Source organism: Hipposideros armiger, unplaced genomic scaffold (genome assembly GCF_001890085.2).
Source record: "Hipposideros armiger isolate ML-2016 unplaced genomic scaffold, ASM189008v1 scaffold_54, whole genome shotgun sequence".
In the NCBI taxonomy this organism is placed as follows: domain Eukaryota; kingdom Metazoa; phylum Chordata; class Mammalia; order Chiroptera; family Hipposideridae; genus Hipposideros; species Hipposideros armiger.
The window spans coordinates 744,599-760,158 of NW_017731404.1; the positions used below are offsets into that span (position 1 = coordinate 744,599).

Below are 15,560 nucleotides of genomic sequence, written 5' to 3' on the forward strand. Positions count from 1 at the left end.
TTTTCCTTATGATGATAAGAGATCTATTTGTTTTCTTAAGAGGTTTGAGATGCCCTCATTTAGTTACAGACCCCAAACAAAAAATAAAACTGTTGCACCCACATCAGTGTTCTTGGTACTGAGAAATTATCTGAAGAACAAAGAATATTCTATAGTACTTGAACTATTAAAAGCAAAAGGAGAGGAGATGAAGGAGGAACAGATTTCGGACTGGCAATTTTACTGCTATGGCTGGCAAGTTAGAGCCTGGAGAGCAGAGGAAACTGTTTACTGAATCCAGTGAGCTCCAAAGGCACTTGTGTTTTCTAAATACATTTCGATTTCTCCCCAAGTCAAAAGTAAAGACAGTTCTGCTCATTTTCATGGCCATCCTTCAAAAAGCTGAAAAGAGTGAAGCAAGGCAAACGGACCCAAAAATAACCAGTAGCAACCAAGAACATAAAAAGCCAACCAAAGCAGAAACCAGCAAACTAACAAACTAGAAATTTTAATACAGAGTAAATGTTTGTCACTTTAATTTTTTTTTTGAGTCACAGAATGATTTTTAATGAAAGCTGGATCTCTAGAAAGAGATGAATGACCAGAGCCATTAAGTTACTTGAGGAGTCCCGGCACATTCTCTCTTGCTGAGAGCAAGAAGGACTGCAAAACTCAAACACAGCAAAACCAAAACCTCAGCTGAAATGTGACTTTGGATCATAGAGGCATAAACATTATTACCCTATTCAACAAAACTGCCCAATTTGCAGTTGTTCCTTGTTTACTTTTGGAATCAGGACAAAATAACAGAGCTCCGCTGAAGATCTAGATAATGAGTCTTAGCAGACAGGCTGCCAGTGGCAAGAAACAAGTCCAGAACCGTTTAAAGTCAGCAATGACCTTGTTTCATTGTTTTTATTTCCTTCTGCTGCCAAAATAGAAATATTTCTCTCAATCTTCCCCCTACCCCTCTTATTCACCCACTTCCCCTCCCTCTTTCTAAACGCTGTCTGGAGGACATTTTTCTACCCGAAAAAAAAAACAAAAACCAACATAATTTATAGTGTACTAACAATTTCAGAACACCAACCACACGTCACAGGTCAAAAATAGCCCAAAGCAAGGTGTTTGCTTCAAATTCTGCCTGTATCCCAGGAGGAGCACCCAACTCTGCCCTGGGTGGCTCTCAGAATCTGAGACTGAATGAATGAACTAAATTTAGAAAGGGAGGGGCCCAAAGGGATTTTTTTTTGGCTAATACTGTCTAGAGCAGGCCAACTGCCAGCATCTCCATCACAGACATAAATACACAGGTTTTCTAGAAGTTGAGAAAGGGAACAAACAGGCTTTTAATTAAGACTGTCCCAAAAATGTTAACCTCAAGTTCACCTGGAGGAGTTATGTCTTTACAACAATTAGCTGAAATAAGTAGTTCAAAACTGCAAATAAATTCTAAACCCTCCTAAAAGGCTGTGTATTTTACAAATTTTTAATTTCCAACAATATAACCAATAGCAAAAAAATAGCACAAACAGTACTCATTTGCTAATAAATTTTTAGTCATTTGCTAATTTAACACATCTCTGTGTCTTTAGGCCTGAAAAGAGAATCTAAAGCAGTGGTTTTAAAGAGGGAGCAATTTTGTTCTGCAAGGACATGTGACAATATCTGGAGACATTATTGGTTGTCACGAGTGGGGGATGGGAGGACCTACTGGTATCCAGTAGGTAGAGGGGCCAGGGATGCTGTTTTGAGTATATACATATACTAACCCACAAAATAAAATCTAACTAACGTAACAAGTACCTTATATTCTTAGATAGGAAAAGAAAATTCCTCTTTCATCTCAAAAGGCTCTAAAAACCTGATGCTAATATTTTACACAAACAGATGTTCCTCTTCCAAAGAGAAGCCAGACAGTAATCATAGTTATAAATGGGGGAAATATGTCCTTTACCCATATAATTCAAATAAGAAATAAAGCTTTTCACGACTGCTATTTATACAGCTCACATTAGCATTCAGGGGAATCGTGGAATTTTGGAGATATTACTTCTGTATAAATTTAGAACCTGTTGCTCAACAGTGCTCTTGTCCTGAAGATTAAATCCTTAACTGAAAACTTGGCTTTTTCCTTTAAACCTATCTTTAAGGATTGTTTTCCAGCAGATAAATTAGGGACTCAAGAGAGGTCAAAATGCGATGCTGGAGTCTTCTTATAGAAGAACAATATTTTACACACAGTAAAATTAGGTCGAAAAGTCTGCAGCACAAAGACCCCTCAGTCTTCCCGGGCACTGGAAACACCTTGACTGTTAAGCCTGTGTTGTGCTATTTCCCCGCCTCCTGCCTCCCGCACAGAGGAGGGCCTTGGTTTTTTTCCTATTTGAAGAGCTTTAGACACCAACTCAGGAAAACACATTCATCTTATTCGCAAATCCTAAATTTATGCAGCATATATCAGCACTATATCACCAAGAGGGGTGATATAACAGAATTATGGGTACCTCTTTTTAAAGACTCCTAATTCCAAGTCCCACCCATCCCTCCAGGGTCCTAACTTTGGCTTAGTGACACAAAAATCTTCTCATAAAAATGGAGTCTTGTGGGAATGGAGTCAATGGAATTGTAATAGATAAGCATGATATTGGGGGTGGGAAGGCAGTAGATGGGGGAGAGGGGGGTTGTTACTTTGTGAGGGGTGAAAAGGGTAACTATTGCATTGTTCTGTACACCTGAAACTAACAATAAAATAAAATAAAATAATTTTTAAAATGGAGTCTTACCTTGGCTGGCAGCTTTCATTTTACAAGTGCCAAATACCTTTAAATGGGTTGTGGGGAAGAGGAATACGGGCACATGAACACTACAAAAGCATTTTTTTTTTATTATACATGATGTGCTAAAAAGTGATCAGGATATAAAATGCCTATTCCTCACTCAGCTGTCAATCTATCCAGACTAGACCATGCTGAGTGCACAGTCTAAGTGATTTTAATACCCAAGAAGGCCGACCCTTCTACAAAGAGTTTACAGAACTATCTGCAGCAGTGCTTAGTCTTACTTTCAACTAACAGACTGTTAAATCATTGTAGTATGAAATACCTACTTCAGCAATTATGGAAAAACATTATTTTTAGTATCTCATTTTAACTGGATTAATCCATAATTTATAATGAAGTATCTATATTTTTGTGTAATCAACACCTCATTTATCATTGTAATAAGTAATGTTTCCAAACAAGAAGTGTTTTTAAAAAGAGAGAGAAACAAAAGAAAGAAGTCATCCCATTCTGGACAAGATTTTAAGATAGCCACAAACATTTCACTAAATCTCTCCCCTTCCAAGTCTTTCATTAAATCTAATGTAGTATGGGTGCACAGATGCAGGAGAGTACTCCAGTTCCTTCCCATGATAAAGCATTACCAGTATCAATAGCGATTTTAGATATATTCATTCAATATTCAACAAAAATGTATTAAACATCTACATGTGAATCTTTACATAGCAGGCTGTACATTCTTCAGTAACAGAAAGAATCTATTTGTTAAACTTTTCCTCAGAGACACAGAAGAGATCTTTAAGCAACCAACTGTAAATGGATCCACCTGTTCTCTTTAGTTTTTGAGAGGCTCCACCTCAGGGAAACTTTGTCAATAACAACAAAAGGAATAAACCACTTTTCCTACAATAGTCTTGCAACACACCTAAAATAACTTTACAGCCAACACTTATTTCCCAGACTCTTTTCTGACACATCTTGCTAGTTGCAATGTGGTTGGTTGTATGTTTTCTGCAAGTAAACTCACTCCCCCCACCCCCACTCCTCGCCATCCCCCTGCCCCCTGGAAACACCCGTTAATTATCCCAACACCAGCAGACAGGGCACCCACAAGTACAGAAACATGGCAATCGCTATCATCCTACATAATCATTTCCAAAAAGACAAAGTCAAGCAAATAATGCCCAATAGCATGCCCATACGTCAAATCACTACTAAAACATTCTTTAAAAGAAATACAACCCAACTACTTAAAAGAGAGAGAAAAAAAAAGACTACTACTATTCTTGGTACTCAAGAGAAAGACACAGGACAAGTAGCCCTGAGGAGGTACACTTACTTACAAGAAATAAAAACAGCTAAAAATAATGTCTGGAAACAACCCAGGCTGTTCAAGACCTTTGCATCCAATACAAATGACTGAATGTGGCCCGTCTCACACTTGGCTTGATGCCAATTGGGCAACGGAGGATTTTCTTTCCATACAAATATAACCACTGGGTGATCCACTTAAAGAAACACTTCCTAAAAGAGAAGTCATTATTAGTTATTCATACTAGAAAAACCATCACACCATACTGAGTACTAAAGTGAAAAAAAAATTTACCTCTGCAGCCTAATCAACTGTAACCCTTAATTTCTTTTCTAGCTTTGAAACCTTATCAAGCTCCCCTCTTCCCTTCCCTAGAGAAATTCTGAAAATTAACACATTATTCTTGTAAATGTGTTTTTAAAATGTAACTTATAAAAACACAGAAAAATGTTTTAAACCAATCAAAATTATCTATTCATGATTTGCCAAGAGATTTTTAAAAGTAGTCACGTGTGTCATACTCGTCAATAAGACGGGCTTGGCTCAATATAACAGTTAACTCACTTTTGCTTTCAGAAAAGGGAAACTAGTCTGTAACCATGTGCCATTTGCGTAGAAACACGCCTGCATTTACTATCATCTTCATGCAAAACAAGACCAGTGCCCAGACCCAGTTTCTAAGAAACCAGCCTTGCTGCTAAGTAGCAACCAGCAGTGTTACTTAAATCAGACCAAACTTCTGAGTTGTGGCTTTCAATGCTACTCGCAACTCAAACAGCAACTATAAGTCCAACTCTTGGCAACTCACTGCCCAGTGCCTCCATTTCCCCAAATCACTTTGTAATCGGATATTTGACACAGCCTCAGTCATAGCTAAAACACTGAAGGAATCCTGAGGCTTGGTAAATTACTCAGGTCCTTGAAAAGAAAAGCATCTTACAAATTCAATGTGATCAATGTAAACCCATTCATTGAGCTTTGTACAAGTTCTCTAATTTCCTTATGTGTCATTTTCCTCATTCCTAAAGGAAGTTGGGTTAACTCATCCACTAATCACTACCTCAGAGATATGCATGATGTGCTTTCGGCTCTTACAGGTAATGTGCTAAGAAACACAAAGCAGTGTCAATGCATGTAGTGCGTTTTGCAGTGCCCTGATTAAAGACTGTAAAATTCTAGGAACAAGCCCTACACAACTTTTTTGGTCTAGATCACAAGTGGCCAGTGGTAAACGGAACTTGATTCATAACCCTATTTCACAATAGAAAACAATGTTGAATTATTTCCACAAGTTTAAAAACCAAGTTTAACATAAACAATCTTAGAAATCAAAGGCAAACTACAGAAGTTTCTAACCAAGATACTTACTGACCAAGTGATTTAATGCCAACTTCAGGGACCAGTTTTCACGTCTCTACATTTAAAGTATATGGCAGAGCTGGCTAGAGGGTTTTACATTCTTGCCAACAATTTATCCTGTATTTAATTACTTTCTAATTAAATCTCAAGAGTAAAAAGAAATTCAAACTGTATAAAATATCTTCTGTTTATAATATTACAGCCAGAAGTAAAAGTCATTTTCCACACTAGTCACTGAAGAATTTTAAAATGTTACAGATTATGAACAGGCCTGAAACTATACAGTCAAATTATGTGTACCTTAAAAAGAGGTGCTCCAGGAAGAATGCTGTTTTGGTTCAGGTCTGAGAGGTTATGTTGTTAAAAAGCTCCTGGAAAATAAGAAACAATAATAATTTACTAGAGTAGATCTTGTTCTGAAAATCAAGATCTATATTGCTAAAGTTTTGAAAAACCCTAAAACTTACAAGTTAGTTTCTAAAAACATGATGTCATGGATTGAAGCAGCAAACTGGAGTCTACAAAAGACACAACTGCCTGGGAACTAGGTAAAGAGTACTTTGCAGAGATTCAAACATAAGACACCGTAGAAGTTTCCTTTTCAATCTCAATTACTTCCTGGTAAGAGAGCTGTGAATACCTAAGAATTAATTTTTTAAAAAAAAGAAACTGGATATCATACACTGCCTGATCACACAAGCCTGATTTTTAAACATTTAACTAGCGGCTAAATATTTTATTCGTAAATGTCCTTACCATGTGCTTGGTGATACAAATACAATTACACAGGAAATTTTACAAAAAGGCACTTTGTACATAAACATTCTTACATTAAATTGCAAAATGAAAAAAAAAAAGCACATTACCTGTAGTAAATCCATATCACAGTAATTCTTTAGAACTGAATTTCAAGTGACATATGAATTTAATTCTCAAAGTCTCAGGTCTGCTTTATCTAGAGGTTCTCCCCTTTTTAAATAACGGTAGTTGGTAGCAAACAGAATTCCTTACCTTGAGATGCTGTTTGCATGTTTACAACATAAAGTAATTTTGCTCATTTCAATTTCTCACTGCTACTGTGACGTAATGCACAATAAAAAAGTAGCTGTTCACTGTCCAAATGATTTTAGAAATAAAATCATGAGCTGTAATTTGTTCTGTGGTATTTTAACAACTCAAGTTCTTTGTTTTTTTGGTAAATAGTGTACTATAAACTAGCAACTTTCCAATCTAGAACCCTTTGTTCCATACTCTTATCCATTCAAAAGATTAGCATGAATGGATCTGAAAAAGGCCTCAGAACAGCCCAGACAAATGGCTAAGACCACCACATAATAGAGCCCATGCCTTTTACCAGTAGGGGCATCCCACCACTCAACCCCAACTATGCTGAACAATTATGGTAAGTTTGGATATCTATAGTTTTCTAGCCCAAACCAGAAGTTAAAGAATTAGATTGGGAAAAAAAGGAGCTGCCAGAGTCAAACACAATGACAACAGTAGGAAACAACCACCAACAACTCAAAGTGAAAAGGGGAAGGGGGGAGAAATACAGCAGTCTGCAACCATTTGGCCCTCAAACATCTGTACACAACACAAATGATAGCCAACATTCATATGCACGTTCATACTTCCATGAGCAAACATGTTTAGAAATCCCCGGACCATTTTCAAATGATAGTCCAAAACCATCGTGATCATTACCAATATATATATACAGCACTTACTCCAAGCAGCAGTAGAGAAGAAAGACTGTGGGTTAAGCCCAATTTCCTTCTTTTCCCACTCAAGAAAGCATACCAGAATCCAAGAGAGTGAATTAAATTCATTGCGTATTCACTCAATAATTACTGAAATCCTACTATCTGCAGGCACTATTCTAGGCACAGGGGAGAGGAGCACACAAATAAGATGTATGTAGTCTCCGTCCTCATGGAATTCACATTTGTATAGGAATAACCGTGAACCCAACATAAACTTAAATAATTAACAGTGGCCTTTTAATCAGCAGTAACAAATCATTCATAATACACACATCACCTCATAACTAAAGAAGACACTAAAAAAACGTAAACAGAGCTCTGTACATGCAAAATATGGAGTTAGGATAAGGGCAAACCAGCTAGCAGCCCACGGCTGTTTGGGTACAGTGGAGAAAATTCTTGACTGGGGATCTGAGTTTGACTCCCAACTCTGGCGCTCAGGTGAATAACCCTGAGCAAGTTATACCTGTAGGCCTCAACCTTTTAACGTATTAAGCGGGGTTCCCACCACCAATTTCATGTGATTAATAAAACAATCATATGATTAATAAAACAATCATATTACCAGTGAATTAACTGGTAATATAGATGAAATGCTTGTAAACTATGACATGCCATACCAAAGTTAGCTGTTAAAAATTACTTTCTTAGGATACACAGTAATTGATATTATAAAATGGTACTAATAAATCACATTCAAAACACACTATTTAAGAAGGAAAAAAATGTAGCAAACTTATAAAGAACCTCATTCAAAAAATAATTTAAATTGATAAATTCTCAGGTAACAGAGAAAAATTAGTACCTAAAAATAGTCATCTCTAAATGTTCTAGACCGTAAAAGTTCACTCAACTACAAACCAAAAGGAAACTTATTTACCTAACTATATTAGAATATCATCTAGGTAAAGGGTCACGGAACCTCAATGAGCAGGTTGGTTAAATTGTGCAACAAAGAACATAAGCCTCCGAGCATAATCAGACTTATCATTACATATAAACTATCTTCTTTCTGACAGAGGAAAGGACTGCCTAGCATTCTGTACAAAATCACAATGTCATCAGCAGCCAATGGCCCTTTTTGCATCAGGGTGGAATCAGCAAGGGTAGAAAATTCATGCCTCAGTTAATTTTAATCTATAGAAAGGGTGACTTCAAAAAAGCAAAAATGTGAGAGAATCAGACAAAACCTACTTAGATCATAAAGCTCACACGTGAGGGGAGCCAATCTAGTCACAACTGAAGAAGCATTATCTGCTCACTTCCATCCCCACAAAAGACATTTCCCACACCTTTTCATGATTAATGAGACACACATGCCACTACAGACTGCCCCATCACCTCGGTTAAGGTTAAACACAGAATGGAAACTCATACACTCTGTCACTAAAATTCCAAATGCAAAGGCAGATTTAATTTCATTGATCTAGCCTTTTAAGGCTAGTCATAAGAGATGACTCCTACTGCCTGGGTGGAGAACCAAAGAGGCTTCTCATTTAGGAGACCACTGATTCAAAGAAAATAAAAAAGAAATTGTTCATGAGGCAATTCAATACCACACAGAAAGTTATATTAAATATTTCCAATACCATTAGCCAAGAAATGGGTGTTAGAAATGGCGGGGACGGAAGCAAAGACAGCAACCACCACCTAACCCTATAAAGCTAACTAGAAGTTCGGTTAACTCATTTCCAGTACAGCAGAATAGTATAATTCTAAAGAAACTTAATTTTCTTAGTAACAACCTTGTCTATAATTAATAAATCATTTTCAACAAACTTTCCGAAGGATCACAGCAATAATTTAGGGGACAGCCTCCTTCAACACAAAGGTTATTGAAATATCCTCTTCCCCAGTTACTTCTAAGTACCCCACCCCCAACCTTGGAATCAGCTTGAAAGTTTTAGTTTAATTTGACTGCTGCAATCTATCACAACAAACAAAAGTAAACTGTAAACCTTCCAACTATTTCAAGGGGATGACAAATGGGTTTCATTTTGTAAAACTGAGCTACTACAGAACCAGACTTTTTTTTTCAAATTGGTCTAAAGTTCTAGTGAACAAAATTCATGCTAGCTGTGGTGGGTGGGAGATGGGGGAATAAATTATCCTAAACAAAAAGCACCTGAGCATATTTAGAGATAAAAGTGTGGTTCAGTGCAAAGAGCTCAGGACCCCCCTCCAGTTACTTGGCCTCAGCTATTGCATTATGGCCCTTCCGTTTGCAAAGATGTTTGCAAGTATCAGAAATACAACATAAAACGTCTACTTCAACCCCTGGCACAAAGGAAGAGCTCAATGAACAGCAGCTTTTATATTATTAAATTCAATCTGACCTTTCAGATTCCTTTCCTGCATCAAATAACCCTCACCCGGTAATCCTAACCTGGCACATGGTACGAGCTCAATAAATAGTAGCAAATATTATTATCCAGCAAATTCGCTAATCCTGTGCTCAGTCGCATAAACATCTATAAATATAAACTTATAGCTACACACCACTTGTTAAAAAAAAAAAAAGTATTTTAAATGGGAAGAGAGAACATGCTGACTAAAATCAACCCACTCACTGGGCAACCAGTTCTAAAGTGACATCAAATATAGAGACAATTTGATGAGCAATCACTGTAATTTAGGAAAAAGACCCCAGGGCACTTAAATAGATTTTTCTTAGACTTTGTAGTCTGGTAAACATGACGAAAAACCTCTAGGGCAATTATGACCTCTGTGTTATGTTATAATGGCCTGTTTTGCTTCCATTACTGCTATAAATTCACAAAGTTATTATACTTCCCTCCCAAATTAGATTCCAGATTAAACAGAAGCAGATGAGCCATAGATTTAATATTTAGAAGCCTAATTTTTAATCAAAAGCAAATACTTTCTTGGATAGATTTTTCTACCTTTGCTTTCAATATATTTTGAGGGAGCCCCCTGAATATACTCCTTTATCAAATAAATGAACATGTGTAATTCCAGAAAATATCATTTATTTCTACCTCCACTTACCCTGTGATATAAATCACTTTTACATCAACTTTATTCACTACCATGGGAATGTAAACATTTTTTAAATAAATTAAGCTCTCTGCAATAATTTCACCATTTTTTAAATAATGAGTAATTTTCTTTGGTAAAGTTTTTCAATTCAGGGCATTAAGTTTTGGGCAAAACAGATATTCAAGCCATCCATCTGGTGGCATTTGTTAAAAATCAAAATAGCTATATATTATAACCTTACCATCTCCTTTGCAAGTGAGAACCAAGTATTTGGTCAACATTATTCAAGCTTTGTAATACTTGATTTATCAATAAGCACACCTGGGTGCAAAAAATTCATCAAACAATTTCCTTTAAAAAGCAGAGTTCTGTAGACAAAGCAAAATTGGAAAGGAAAATCAACAAAGCTCTTGGCTTTTAGAGATCCAGGAATACCATACAGAGCTGTCTCAATTTAAAATTAACAGTGGTAGCTATGCATGCTTAAGTATTTAATGTGATGTTGCAATTTATTTCAAAATGTATCAAAAAATAAAATGGATTAATGAATTGAGATGGAATAGACACATGATAAAACAAGTACAGTAAAATGTTAATGGCAGAGGGTAGGTAGCTTAGAGGTGTATACTAAAATTCTTCAAACTGTTATATATTTGCAATTTTTCATAATAAAATGTTGGATAAAAATAACCACAGTAACCAACATGTGTTCTCATAGTTAAATCTCTAACTTGTAAATTATATTTTGGGGAATAGCATAAAAGTCTATATAGCCTTGATTTTGATGAAGTTTTATTTAACAAAAAAGTCAAGTAGAAAATCACAGCAGAAATATTTCAACGACAAAGGTCTCCATTACCAGAAGTTAATTTAAAACAACCTGTCATAGGTCCAGTGTGAAACAAAATCTGTCATAAAGTTCTCTAAAAACTTCTGAAGGTTCCAAAATCCCATTCTGAGAGAAAGAAAGCAACCCCAAAACCTCTCATTTGATGGGAGGAGTTCACATTTCCCCAAATTGAGCCAATTCTGCATCACTAAGTAGGACATCAAATAAGATGATCCATTTTGGAGGTTCATAAAAATAGGCCCCTGGAATTGACTTATGACATCATACAAAAAGATACTTTTCTCATGAAAGTTTTATCTTTCTGCTGGTAAATTGCACTCACTCCATCCAGTAAAAGGGCAGCAGAGTACGTTTACAAACTGAGACCCACTCTGTGCCTTTGTGAAACACCTTCTCCACTGCTGTATGGGGGAGAGACTGGCTGAAGCAGCACAGGATAGCCCCGTGTTTAATGATTACACCCCGAATAATGTTAATGAGTTGGACTTCAGAATTGGAGGGGGCAGGGAGTTCTATGAGTCATGCTCATTTCTAAATTTAAGATAATCTGTATATAAATGAGCTTTCTGGCTGAATCTTTAAAAAGAGCAAATTAGTCTGAACAAACTGTATTTATGGCAACAATTCCAAATACTTGAAAGTTTTACTTTAAGCCTACTGGGAAGCACTATGTATTTTTTTTAAATAACGTACATTACATTTTGTGTCCTTCTTAGACACCAAGTTGTTTTTGGTTTTTTTTCCTCTAAGTTAATTTTAAGAGGTATGCATATCCCTCCCCACCTCTCAGGTTGTAAAAACTAAAATTTAACATACATTTCACTGTAACTGATCAAGCTCAAAAATAAGCCTACACAACTGAAATAACAATGTTACAGGTCTAAAAGCTAGAAACTGTTCATGACCAGAAACGTGCAAATTAAGCAGGAAGACAAACGATGTATTGCTATCAACTTCTATTCTAGGAGCCATCTCTTTTTGGACAAGAAAGAAAAACATGAATATCTATGCTGTGAATTCATTCATACTTACTAAACGTATGTAAATACAGCAAATGGCATATGTGGAGGTGGGGTCTTTAGAAAATAATTCTACAACAGAGAGTTTTGAAATCAAATATCCATTCCTTAATTTTTAACCTAAGGTGACAGCAGCATGTTTACACAAGGATTTAACGAAACTTTCTAAGTTTCATTATGAATTATTAACTGTTTAATTTTGACACAAAGTTATTCTCCATTAAAAGTTATTTTAATAGGTAGATCTCTACCAAAACAGGTTTAGGGATCTGTATTTCTGATTGCTTTCCAATTATAGACATTAATAGCTCAAGAGTTGTCGCTTCTGCAAACACAGAAGCCAGGAAGTATTGTGGATATGATTTTGAGGGGGATAAGCACTGAATCAAAAGCTAATTTGGCTTTTTTTTTTTCTGCTGTATAGTAACCATGTAAAAAGAGATGATGAGAAGTCCAACAAACAAATTGAGAACTGTGATTCTACTACAAGTAAATTTTGTGACAGATTAACAGTCTGGGGGAATCTGGTAAAATTATATGTTTAGGATTTGTTTCAAAACAGTTTGGGGTAGGGAGTACTGCATGAAACAAGACTGACCCTGGCTATGAGTTAATAATTATCAAAGCTGAGTGACCAATATATGGGAATTATGCTATTCAATTTTTGTATGCTTTCCATAATAAAAAGTTTGGTTTTTTTTAATTAGGCTATCTACTGCAACATTAAAACATCATTTCCCTAACACTACAATTTTCAATATGGCAGAAGACATGATTTGTTTTCTGTTGGTTGTATAGTTGTTTGCTTAGGTGTTTTTAAAGTCATCCAAAAGGATAACTATTGCATTGTTCTGTACACCAGAAGCTAACAATAAAAAAATTAAAAATAAATAAAAATAAAGTCATCCAAACAAAGATTTTTAAACTAGAAACGATGGTAAGCCTAAGCGTCAAGAAAATTCTAGGAAAATGTCAATAACAGGGAGACCACTTTGCATCATGAGTGTTATTGAGATGGGTGTAAATCAAAACAGTTTAAGTTCTGTAAGGAAATTTATTACCTAAAATAATCCAATGCATGGGAGGATCATTCAGTAGAGCAAACACAGGCCTTACTCAATTCTGTAAATTTAAACCTCTGTGAGTTGCATTTTCTTAATGAAGGGTACACCTATACGACGACTAAGTACAGAACTAAAGGAAACTCTGCATCCTTAATTAAGTTGCTGTTTTATAAATCCCACCTGTCACCAGGATGACTGAAACTGCTCTCTCTACAATCCGACTGTATGTTTAATTTTTATTTCAACAAGCAGCCATGTAATTTACATTTAGTAAGCACGCCGATTCTTGAAAGCCCCCAAATCAACCAAAAATCCGGTTTAACTCTCTTTCCACCACCCTCTACACAAGGAAAGCTACAAGCAGAAGGGAAGAGTGACCTTAAAAACGTCCCCACAGCCAGAGAACAGAGGCAGAACAGACCGAAGCACACATCTTCGCCCAGCAGAAGAAAACTTCCACATAAGCAATACTGCGACACGGAGGTGGGGCAAGGGCTTAAAAGGAAAGTCGGCCAACAGGGACGGAGGGAATAAAAGCACAGCTGCAGTGAAAAAAAAGTTAGACGTTAGAGATGTAGCCGCAAGAAAGGACACACATTTTCCAGCTTCGTACACCCCCCTTCCAGAGCCTGGCACATCAACAAGCGCTCCAGAAAGGTTTGCTGAACTCAAGGAAAGCTTCTGCCAGCAACTTTCCCAGAAATGAAATGACAACAAGAAGCCTGAGGATGGGGGGGGGGGGGGGGGATGGACAGGTTGCTCCTACGGAGGGAGCTGGTGAAAATCGTGCAGGTGGCTCCGCAGAGGAGATGGAGAGAGCAGAATCTATCTTACTTACAGAGTGTCCCAATTAAACGTACACCCCTTTCAGGTATGAACCACCCCAAACAATAAGCCGGCGCCGGCGGTAGGCACGCTGAACCTCTCTGCCTCTACGGAAACCCAAGCGGGGAGCTAGGTCAACTTCGGTCCACTCTCCCCACTAAGTTATACCTTAATATCACGCTAATAAATTATGCAGACGGTTTATTGGGACACGCTGTGGGTCTGGCACTCTGATAAGCGCTTTACACGCCCCAATGCACTGAACCTTAACAGCCTGAAGAGGCAGGGACAGCATTAGCCCCTTTTTCCAACCAAGGCACAAAGAGTTTAGGTGACTCACTTGCCTACGGGGACGGGGCTGGGATTTGTACCCGCGTAGGACACCTGGGTGGCGTTCCTAACTACTGCGCTACAGACCCGCCTGGGGAGATTTAGGTGCTCCGGGTCTCAAGGACTTCAAGCGGGGACCCTCCGCCTCCGCCCCGGGAATAACTTCGGCATCCTTGAGCGCCAGGAGGAATGAGGAAAGGCGCCGTGGCACCTGTTTCGGGCCCCAATAAGGGGTGAGGGGCTGGGGTCCAGGCCGCCCGGCGCCCCGACGCGGGGGGCGCGGGAGGACCCGCCTCCTCCGGGAAGGCCCCGCGGGCGGAGGGGGAGGCCCGGGGAAGGAGGCCGGGCGCGCGGGCCCGCCGAGGCCTAGGCCCCACCCCGCCGCCCACCTCCCCGCGGACGCGGACGCGGCGCCCGCGCGGGCCCCGCCAGGCCCGGCCCGGCCGCCTCACCTGGCTGTTGCCCGGCGCTCGTCCCCCGGCCGGCGGTCCTGGGCGGCGGCGGTCGCGGCGGCGGCGGCGAGAAGGGGAAGGAGGAAGGAAGAAGGGAGAAGAGGAAGGGACGGCAGGAGGGAAGAGGCGGAGTGGCCGCGGAGAAGGCTGGCGCCGCCGGGCCGGGGGGTCAGAGGAATGGGGGAGCCGAACCTGACGCGGCCGCCGCGGGCGCAAACCCTGAAGATCCGCTCCGGCACCCGCAGCCCTGCAGGAAGTGACGGGGGAGGGGCCTCTGCCCGCCCCCAGCCCCCGCCCGCCTCCAGCCCCGGCCCCACCCCCCGCCCGCGGCCTGGACCACAAGTCCCGGCGGGCGCTGCGTTCGCAAGGCACGCCGGGAACCTAGTGGGCAGGGGTCTGGCCCCTGTAGAGCCACCTAGGCCCGGCCTGGGCCCCGGGGTCTGCTGGGAGTTGTAGTTCATCTGGGAGGCGTGACCTGCCCGCGGGGAGCGAGGTTGGGCCTTCCTTCTTTCCTCACTCCCATTTGTTTTTCTGGTTTTCCTCTCCGTCCTTTTCCCGCCTCGGTCCCTACTTTTTCTCCTTTCCTCAATTTCTCCATCCGTAAATGTTTATTAAACGCTTGCTGTGTGCAAAGCACTGCTCCGAAAGCTAACAATATGGCGGTAAAGAGACACAAAAATCCCTGCCCTCATGGAGCTTACGTTCTTAGTCGGGTAAAACACAAAATTAAAGTAACTTTTATAGTGAGTTAAAAGGCAAGAAGTGCCAGATTGCTATTTCTTTCGCTCTAGATAAACTAAGTGGTTTTTAGCAGTCATCTTATA

The 15,560-nt window shown here is 39.2% G+C and overlaps 1 protein-coding gene across 9 annotated transcripts in view; it reads right to left on the reverse strand.

Annotated features, from left to right (window-relative positions):
• STAU1 (staufen double-stranded RNA binding protein 1) overlaps window positions 1-15,001 on the reverse strand; it is a 48,902-nt gene extending 33,901 nt beyond the window's left edge. Inside the window, exons 1-3 of one of the 9 annotated variants that reach the window (XM_019640955.1) lie at window positions 14,737-15,001; window positions 13,508-13,671; window positions 5,734-5,804 (exon numbers count right to left, since the gene is read on the reverse strand). The gene's annotated coding sequence lies outside the window, so the exon portion shown is untranslated. Of the gene's footprint in view, window positions 1-4,105; window positions 4,204-5,733; window positions 5,805-13,507; window positions 13,672-14,736 lie in introns of those variants that run through there. The other 8 variants (XM_019640954.1, XM_019640957.1, XM_019640958.1 and 5 more) reach the window with 8 other exon arrangements.
• Between the last annotated feature and the right edge of the window lie 559 nt (window positions 15,002-15,560).